The 10,816-nt window shown below is 40.0% G+C and overlaps 1 long non-coding RNA gene across 1 annotated transcript; it reads left to right on the forward strand.

Moving 5' to 3' along the window:
* The first annotated feature begins 3,039 nt into the window (after positions 1 to 3,039).
* LOC130412244 (uncharacterized) lies at positions 3,040 to 7,122 on the forward strand. Its single transcript, XR_008905178.1, has 3 exons — positions 3,040 to 5,873; positions 5,978 to 6,046; positions 6,210 to 7,122. It is a non-coding gene; the product is annotated as an uncharacterized LOC130412244 (long non-coding RNA).
* Positions 7,123 to 10,816: the final 3,694 nt, after the last annotated feature.

A 10,816-nucleotide genomic window follows, 5' to 3' on the forward strand; every position in this document is an offset into this window, starting at 1 on the left:
ACCATTAGGTTTATTGTTTTTTACTGTATAATTGTTGATATTGCCTTTATTAACTTTTCTTTTTGTATTGCTAATATTTTTAATTGTATTCCATTTGATTTGCTTGTATTTTATTGTATATTTGTACTGAAGATGAAAAAAAGTAATCAAAGACATTGTAAGTTTAATATGTTTATACGGACATGGACTATCATTGGAATCTGAACGTTGATGTGAAGCCAAAGAACTTTATGGTGATGCAAGTGAGAGTGGTCTGTTCGTTCTCTATGGAGATTAAACAATGAGGCAAACAACAGTACAAGAAGAAAGTGCGTAAAACAAGAATCCCGGGATTAAACAACTCAGTAGTATTAAAGTATAAAACTTAGCACCTGCAGTCTTATAAATATATAATATGGCTACAGTTAAATTGGTTGTGTAAGGTGGATGAGATACAAAAATTGTATGGTAAGTATCGATAATATGCAGGGTTGTTATTTAGATATTTGTGCAGAAAAAACTGGAAAGGGTATTAAAGTAAACTACCACCTCTGAAGTATATTACCCATTCTTTCACATCATCGATTAATGTGGACCAGTAGTAACCAGCAATAACCCCGTTTTGTGTGCCTCTGATGCCACAGTGATTGCCAGTTCCAGGGTTATTATGGCACTCTGCAAGAACAGACCACTTCTCTTCCTCTGACAGGACAACTAGTCGAAAATACTGCTTAGTTGGGCCAGTGTAGAAGAGTCTGTCGTCTGTTTAAAGAGGGAGAAAGAAAAAGCCTGAAAAAGTTGCAGTTAAAAAAATTATATTATATGACATCTGACTAAAATTAGACTCCATAATGATCAATAAAAACATTACATAAATTAAACCAATTTTATATACAAATGTAATAATTTCAATGGAAATTGTATTGGTTTTAATGAAAACTATAACGGTGTCTGTGGGTCTCTACTGTGTGTTGAGATCTGCTGGTGAAAGATCATCTTGCAGATTGGTACCAACAAAACACAACTAAATCCTTCAGGAATAATTCCCAAAACACTCTACAAACATAATTTTTTAAACGTTTAATGGTAAAAGCTAATGGTTCAGAGTAATATATATGTACAAAATTAGCATCCCTGTGAAGGTTTCTCTTGTTTTCTCATGTGCAGGGTAGCTCAGATACTGTAACTAATGATACAATCTCTTAACACTGCTTAATTACCTTTGATGGTAAAATTTGAGGATGACCGGTTCATCTTCCGACGCTCTGAAGGACAGTCAGGAATCTCTCCTTTAAAGATAAATTTCTGAAGTCGTTCATAAAACGCAAACGAATTAAGGCTGCCAACCATTTTTGTACTCTCCAATATCACCACTAACAGACTGTCGTAAAACGTCTGCGATAACTGGAAGTGGCGCCAGCGCCAATTAGAACGCATCGAGTCGACTGTCGTAAAAACGGGAATTACCGGAAGTAGACGCACTTTCGCGCATGCGCGGAACAAATCGTGTTTCCGGGACGGATCGGGGAGCCACAGGCGGAACTAAAGCACGAGCACACAATACATGATCGTATTATTCATAACTGTAGATTCGCTATAAGTTTGTGTTGTTTACATTCTGCACGTACGCACGCCGATTGCCCACAAAACACAAACATGAGTCAGATTCACTTAAAACTGCATTTTACAACTAGTCTCACTGACAAACAATTGGTTAGGACTGATCACTCATACTTGGAGAAGTTAGGACCAGACTTGAAGAAAATAATCACATGACTAAGTTTTAAGACTAGTCTAAACAGTTTATGCAACCGGTCCCAGTGACTAAGTCAGAATGCATGTGCTTACAGGCACAGGTTTGCCGTTGGTCCTATGGCATCTGGGAGGTGTAAACCACCACAACAGCCGAGTGGCTGCTTGACATATGCCAGCCTTCCTTCCCAGTTTCAAACGCCTGGCACTGACATGCAAATGTTTGCCATGCGGGTGGATGAACCGCTGCACTATGATGCGTGCGTGGCTTTGAGTCCCTTCACACCATCTGCCATCCCATCATCTTTCTCTTGGGCTTCCTCTTCCAGTTACATGGACGAAGAGCCTATGGAAGTTGATGAGGATGACTTCATGGACTGGAGTCCCTCGATACTCCCAGCCATGGTGGCAACATCATCAGCCAGAGCGTTTTTAAGAAAACCGTGCTTTATCTTCCCAAGCCCGGGCCACACATAAAGCCACAGATAGTCCCAGTGGCAGCAAATCTGCATTTCATCTGAGCACAAGAAAATTTACTTTTGAGCATTAGAAAAATAACTACGGAGCACAAGAAAAGATTTCTTCGAGGACAGAAAACCCCCCCCCCACATTATCTGTGCACAGAAATATCCCCTGAGCATAAAAATAAAACAGTCTTTTGTGTACAAAAACTTTTTGAAGGCGTGATTTATATGGTATATTTACTGTATAATATATTCAAAAATCAATGTATACTGAGTTTTCATCATCAGCATCAGAAAGGTCATGTAGGTTCAAACTGTGGTTCCACACTCATCCACTGGGGGGCATCATGGAGTCAATTCACAACAATCACATCAATTTATTCAATGAAGATTTTTGAACACAAAACAAGTGTTACGTATCTTCAATTAAAGTGTCGTAGTAAAACTACAATGAAAACATGATTTAAATACCATTTCAAATAAGTTATTGAACAGAGTCGCTGTTTCTGATGCACGGTTTGTCCCTCTTTACTCGCCGTGATCAGCGATATCAACACAGATTTTACACAGTACTGAAACCGCCTCTGACTATCTGAACAACGACACGTGTGTGTGTTTACGGTTAAAGACGACGTTTGAATGAACTTTTTGTCTAAAATTAACTGTCACTGCTATGTAAATTGCTAATAATGACTGCTAGGAAGAGAGTGTCTTAAAAACTATTAAGTGGCCTACCTAGACAGTATTTTAAAGCACCATTCAGACATTATACATGCGTACGTGATCCCTAAAACCTCAGTTTTAGGTGTCGGCTCACTAGAGTTTAAGACACTTTCCGTGTTTACTAGATGTGTGTCAGTGTGTCGTTCTGTCATGTTGCTGTTGTGATGTAAATTTGAGTCTAATTTGAAGACAGTCCGTCTGGAATCTAGCTGGAGATTCAGGCAAACATCAAGCTGTCAAAGAACACTTCACAGGCTGAATGCTCTTTTGGTGGTTTAGAATGAATTTGTGTAGTTTTTGACATTTGGACTGTTCACAGATTGTTAATATTACAACTGTTGAATGACTGACATGCGGTGGTTTATTTAAACATGCTTGTCATGAACATGTGTCTCTAGTTTATAACAAATGACTTCTCTAATGTATTGCAATGCAGCCTGATCTGCTGGTCACTGTTGCTTCTGAATTGATCAATGGGCTTATAAACCCATGTGATGAGTGTTGAATTTACTAGCTCAGTCCTTTAAAGGGATACTTCAAAAATATAATGCTGTCATCATTTACTCACCTACCAGTTGTTCCAAACCTGTATAAATGTCTTTGTTCTGATGAACACAGAGTAAGATATTTGAAAGAATGCTTATAACCAGACAGATTTTGCCCCCCAGTTTTGGAACAATTAAATCCCTTTAAGGTGTTTTTGTGAATTTTCTTCACCCTCATAAAGTACAAATGATAACCTCAATATTTCCCTCAAATTATAACAAAAAACATATGTGGAATTGCCCATTTGTGTTTACATGCCTTGTGCTCTCACCACATAAAGAGAATGGTTTATTATTGACCTAATGTATTATTGCCATGAAATGAATGTCACATTATGAAAATGCCTAATGTAATACAAAATAGAATGACTAAATATAATTTAAATGCTCAAAAAGGGATGCATATGGTGAATAACCCAGAAAATGTTAATGTGTGACACAACCATGTGTTCAAACAGTCCAGTATTTTGGTCTGAAACAACACAACATAGTTTAATTTACAACCCGACTCTTGGGTTTGTTCCTGTTTGGCCCAACTACGGTTGTGATTTTAACCTTTGACCTATCTTGATTTGATTTGGGGATTTAGTCATTGGTGTTGTTTGGATATGAGCTGTAGATTTATTCAGAAACAGAATATTAGAGTGATAGGCACCTTTTTGTGTTGTTAGATGGTTAAACTTTCCAGATGGTCACAGCTCATGCATCACAACATCGACGTCAGCAAAAGACAAGAGTTCAACACTTGGGTTTGTCGTTTGATGTTCTTGAATTTTGTGTGGATAAATATCACTTTATTTTACAGTATAGTGAGTGAGGCAAACGTGTAAAGCTAACACAGTTAGGTGCCACCCTGGTTGTTTCTGTCTGGTCAGGTCCTGGGTCTGACCACAGTGGCGTTGCTAGGCCCTTTTTAAGGGGAGCTTAAGCCCTCCTAAAGTTCTAGTGTAGCCCCCCCAAAATATTGTGAGTAATAATGAAATCTGTACAAGAATTCGAGATTGCTTTATAGTCCCCTTTAAAACACTTATTATGAAAACTGCGTTAGACCGCGTAATTGAGCGCATTCTTCAGTTCACACAGCAGCACATTGGAGTGAACGTCATAATCAGAGTAACGTTATAAGGTGCAGCATTAACATGACATCTGCGTCTTTGCCATTCTGTGTTATAAATGCATCTTAGTATGATTTGGAAGAGATACAAGACCCTTTAACATCCACTGTAAAAATGTTTTGTCTACGTCCCCCCCTCGTTTACTAACGTTAGTTGTTTACGTAACCTCCAGCAAAATGAAAGCATCACTTCACACCAATGATGGCATACTTTAGAAAAGGAGCATAATGATATTGTAGAGCACAGAAATGTGTCATTCATGATGATGTTCTGTTTTATTTTGCTGTACCTAAGTTATAGAGATTTGACGGTAGTTTTGACAGCACCGGAAAGACGAAGGCAGATAGAGTTATATTACTGTAGTTATTCATTGTTCTGAGTTCCGAGGAAACAGAAGTTTACCTAGAAGGTCTTTGTCATTTTTCGGACGCTGCAGTATTTTTATTATTAATTTAAAACATATTGTGGATGTAATAGATGAACACGCAGTCATGCACAGGAGTGACAGCGCTCGTGCTAATCAGAATGAACGGCAGGGAAACATATCAAGTTATTCCTACTAAACAATGATTCAGCAGTTGATTGTGACATTTATTATATGGATTTGTTGCTTTTGTTATCACTTTTTGTGTTATAAAGGATCAGATTGACCGATTAATGTGATATTCATTTGAATAACAATAACTTGTCTTTACGCTTTCCTGCATATTCTTTCTCAATCATTTATTTTATGTATACAGTATGTGGTGCATAGAGTGTGTCTCTCTCTCTCTATATATATATATTCCATTCCATTCCATTTTCTACCGCTTATCCGAACTACCTCGGGTCACGGGGAGCCTGTGCCTATCTCAGGAGTCATCGGGCATCAAGGCAGGATACACCCTGGATGGAGTGCCAACCCATCGCAGGGCACACACACTCACTCATTCACTCACGCACTTATATATATATATATATATATATATATATATATATATTTATTTATTTATTTATATGTCCTCATTGGAGGCTGACCCCCCCTGATATTGAAAACATAGAATCGCCCCTGTCTGACCACCTGCTTGCTTTCTTCGTTTCGTCTGTGTTTAGGTTTTGTCGAGCACACGGTGTTGTTGTGACAGCCGCCATGTGTTCGGAGTCCGTGTGTGTGTGCCCCGCCCTCCTCGTTGTCCTCCCATCACCTCACAGCTAATCCTTCCACACCGGTTTCCTATCTTGCTGTCTTGTGGATTACTTGTGGATTGTGTCTCGCTTGCCGAGTACCTGACTCCTGAGTTTCTACCCTAACAGTCGTAAGCAAAACCACCAAAACATAGATCTAGAGTTCATAATAAGTGTTTTTTACTGTGTAAGATTAACTCATTTTATTAATAGTCTTCTATGTGTTTCTCGGCAGTGATGAGACTGACTGAACCGACTCTTTTCACAAACATGCCAGTGACATGTGAGGACAGAGATCTTTCAGGTAGAATCTAAAAATACTCTACACACTGCTGGATTATGACTATAAGAATAATTTTACAAATGCCTCATGATACTCAATAAAAATGTTTTCTGTGATCCAAAACTTCTGAATTGTATCCAAACATAATTGAATTTTCCATTTTTGTACCATGTCTTGAGCACAGGTTTTTAAAGAAGGAAGCGACAAAATTGCCTTTGGAGACAACAAAATCTCATTGGCGGTACAGTATGCATTTAAATGATTGACTTTGTCAAAACTCTGTGTCACTAAACTTCCTCTAGCATCAAGATTTTTTTCTCAACTGATGTTAAACTCTTGTCATTGTATTTTGTTTTTACTCAACATCTGCCTTGTCACTGGGTTTTTAACTTTTTACACATTTTGTCACGACCCAGGTTGGGGGGGCATTTGTCTGCACGTGGGTGTATTGTCTTTGTCAGTGTCTGCGTCATTATCCCAGCCCCCGTGTTTCCTTAGGTTTCCCCAACACGGGTGATTTTCCACTCAATGCTCACACACCTGTTTATTCCTCATTAAGCTTATTACCCATTGCACCTGCTAGCCATCTCCTCTTGTTATGTTTTCCTATTTAATGCCTCAGTGTCTCTTGTCCGTTGTCTGATTGTTGCATTCTGCCAGTTCAGACTGATCTAGGTGTTGCTGCGGCTCATCTATAGAACTCTTTTGCAAATCTGTCTAGTCTGTCTAGCCTTTACGTTCCGGTCACAGTTTCCTAGAGTTCTCTCCACCCTTCCCCATCTCGCTGACCGAGGACGGCCGTCTGGTGGCATCTTCCTGTTGTGTTTTACCTCTTCTGGCATTGTCCTCCAGCTCCCGTTGGCGCCCCATAGGACTACTGCCCGGCTTCCTCCCGATCACCCCACCCGAGTTAAAGGTGTCTCTCCCACCATAGCTGCTGGGATCTGGTGCTCTATATTCTGGCCGCCGTGGACGGGGGCATTCACCAGCTGGACAATTGCTGCATTATTGACTGTACACTGCAAATAAAACATTCTTACCCCCGCACTTGGGTCTATCTTGTGTTCTGTCATGACACATTTAAACATCTCCATTAATTTCTCCTCCATTATATCCATGTAGGTCTTTTTAATCCCCTCCAGCTTTATCATTCCATTTCGCCGTTAAAGAGCTGCATCCAGCGAAATGGAGTCAGTGAAATGCAAAGACGCAGGACTTTAGTGTAATGTACAGCAGGATGAATGGTGTAATGCATCAGATGTCTTCTAATGAAAGAGGATGAAAATGGACATGATAAAATGTTATGTTCAGTAAGTTTGCCAATGTCTCTCTGCACCTTCTGTCTATTATTTTATATTCCGTCCCAAACATTCAGAAAAATCGAATAAGCATTCAAGGGAATATAAATTTGCACTTTATTGCTTTTAATTAGAAAAATGATGTTCATTAACCAAGGTGCTCGCAGGTATAGATATGCAATAAATCTGCCATTATAAAATATAATTATTTACTGTCATATTAGTTTGTAGTTAAAATTCAAAGTGTGATCCCGAGAGTATGTTAAGTATGTTATTTACTCACCCTCAGATTGTGTTTTGCTGAATAGATTTGAAAGAACTAACCAGAGATCTCATCCCCCATCAACCCCTATATTTATTTTCCCTACTATGGCAGCAAATGGGGATGAGATCTGTTTGGTTACTTACATTCTTCCTTCAGCAATACACAATAAAGCACTATATAAATGCCTACTTCATTGGAATTTACAGTCACATAATAGCATAAATCTGTTTAGTAATGTTACACTTTGTACGAAGCTATATATGGAATTGTTTTTCCCGTGTCCCTGAGAGTACGATCACATATGTGGGATTTCAGAATGTACAGTGATAACATGCTGCCAGAATCAAGCCGGCTTTGGCTGCACACAGACGGAGGCGCGCAATTGGAGACTGACATAATAAAAATTGCTGCTCAAACTGTGATTTTAGGCAAATTGTCTGCTTATTAATGTACCAAGTTTAAGCAAACTTTATAGTTTTGTATATATCTGCAAATAAGAATAGTGTTAGTGAGAACGGAACTAAATTGGCTTTGGCCAATCAGCAGAGGAGCGCAACTTCAGATGACGGCTTGATACGTCGTCATAGAAACCAAAACAACAGGTACGTCAGCTTCAGTCAGATCGTCAGCTTTAGGATTGTTTCTGCACAAGTTTGACGATGTCTTCATACAAAGCACCTAAGAGAAGTCTCACACGAAGGTAACACACGTAGTTTCTACCAATCTCATATTAATCTTGAGAACGGTACCTATAGAGTAGTATTGCATACTTCATATCTTCGAAGAGTATTTAGTTTGATCACATTTAGAAAAGACAGTTACAGCTGTAGGATTATTTTATACCTGCCTGGAGGCTCACAGTGGGCGGAACTAAAGCACGAGCACACAATACATGATCGTATTATTCATAACTGTAGATTCGCTATAATAAGTTTGTGTTGTTTACATTCTGCACGTACGCACGCCGATTGCCCACAAAACACAGACATGAGTCAGATTCACTTAAAACTGCATTTTACAACTAGTCTCACTGACAAACAATTGGTAAGGACTGATCACTCATACTTTTCACATTTCAATTTGCCCAATTTACATTTTTATGTGATTGACTTGGAGAAGTTAGGACCAGACTTGAAGAAAATAATCACATGACTAAGTTTTAAGACTAGTCTAAACAGTTTATGCAAACGGTCCCAGTGACTAAGTCAGAATGCATGTGCTTACAGGCACAGGTTTGCCGTTGGTCCTATGGCATCTGGGAGGTGTAAACCACCACAACAGCCGAGTGGCTGCTTGACATATGCCAGCCTTCCTTCCCAGTTTCAAACGCCTGGCACTGACATGCAAATGTTTGCCATGCGGGTGGATGAACCGCTGCACTATGATGCGTGCGTGGCTTTGAGTCCCTTCACACCATCTGCCATCCCATCATCTTTCTCTTGGGCTTCCTCTTCCAGTAACATGGACGAAGAACCCATGGAAGTTGATGACGATGACTTCATGGACTGGAGTCCCTCTATACTCCCAGCCATGGTGGCAACATCATCAGCCAGAGCGTTTTTAAGAAAACCGTGTGTAAAGCCGCCAAGCCTTGCTTGAGGCAGCTGAGGGATGCCGGACGGTGCTTTGATTAAGTACGCGCACGCTTGACTTGCTTAAATAGAATGTCCACACAAGTTTGTAGAATGCTCATGGTTTTAGCTTTATTTTACTGTTTCTAATCTTCATTTTGGTGCAAGCAAGATCCATACAACAGTCAATAAATCCACCAGTCTTTCACCTTTCCAAAGACTTACTTTTAGTGGTACAAATCCTAGCGTAGCGGTCAAAAAACTGTGTTCACCTTCCCCCCAGCAACACCTATCACCTGAGGGAAGGTTCCCACCTATATGGTGCCCTCAATTAACAATGATGACCCCTACTGGACACACCATAAACCACAAAATGGCTAAATGGCTCTTACACACTGGCCCCTAATTGGGGTGAATCAAACATGCCAATTCCCAACACTTTACAAAGAGCCATGAAGTACATACAAATAGTGAGTAATATAAATGCACATAATGGTTATAACAAACCCCTCAGCCCACAGATTGATGTAAAAGACAAAGCTTTGCTACGGGCCTATCCATAATACTGGTCTTAGTCTGTAAACGCACAAAGCGTACCAGCCCTTTTTTATCAGGGAAGGTTTCCAAGACTCTTCCAAGTTGCCAGGAGCCTCGAGGTGCCGTTTGATCCATAATTACCACAACATCTCCAGGCTTGAGACTATTTTTGATTGTATTCCATTTCTGCCTCTCCTGCAGTAAAGGTAGGTACTCTTTCACCCATCGTTTCCAAAAGAGGTCTGAAATGTATTGAACCTGTTTCCACCTTCTTTTAATGTACAAGTCATGCTCCTCAAACAATCCCGGAGACAAGCATGGTTTTCCTTTCAGCAAAAGGATATGATTAGGAGTGAGCGCTTCCAAATCCATTGGATCATCAGATAATTTTGTGATTGGTCGATCATTTAAGATTGCCTCAGCTTCACACAGAACTGTATGGAAACCGTCGTCATCAAGTTTCTGCTGTTGAAGAACTGCAGTGAGTATTTTTCTCAACATACGAATGAGTCGCTCCCAAACCCCACCAAAATGGGATGCAGCTGGAGGATTGAAAGTCCACTTAATGCCCTTCTGACATAACACTGCTCGAATCTTAGTTTGGTTTAGTGTTGCGAGTGCCCCCCTTAATTCTCTCTCTGCCCCTATGAAATTTGTCCCATTATCTGATAGAAGATGTTCCACTTGCCCTCTTCTACTGATAAATCGGCGCAACGCATTTATACAGGCATCTGTGTCAAGGGAGTTGGCCAGCTCAAGATGAACTGCTCTGCTGGCCAAGCAGGTGAAAATGACACCATAACGTTTCACTGTACCTCTTCCCCTCTTCACCTCTATTGGTCCGAAATAATCAACACCGGTATTGGTAAACGGCGGATGGTCTGGCAAAATTCTCTCCTTGGGTAGGTCAGCCATCTTTTGCTCCATCCTCCTTCCGTTATACTTTCTACAGAAGCAACACTCTGCTATGATCTTTCTTACAGCTGAAGTGGCACCTGTTATCCAATACCTTCTTCTTAATGTCGACAACATATGATTACGTCCACTATGGCCAAGCTGTTCATGTAAATCCTTCAGTATAAGGGTAGCCACATGCTGATCTTTACTGAGGAGTAATGGA

The sequence above is a fragment of the Triplophysa dalaica genome, chromosome 22 (assembly GCF_015846415.1).
Source record: "Triplophysa dalaica isolate WHDGS20190420 chromosome 22, ASM1584641v1, whole genome shotgun sequence".
Taxonomy (NCBI): domain Eukaryota; kingdom Metazoa; phylum Chordata; class Actinopteri; order Cypriniformes; family Nemacheilidae; genus Triplophysa; species Triplophysa dalaica.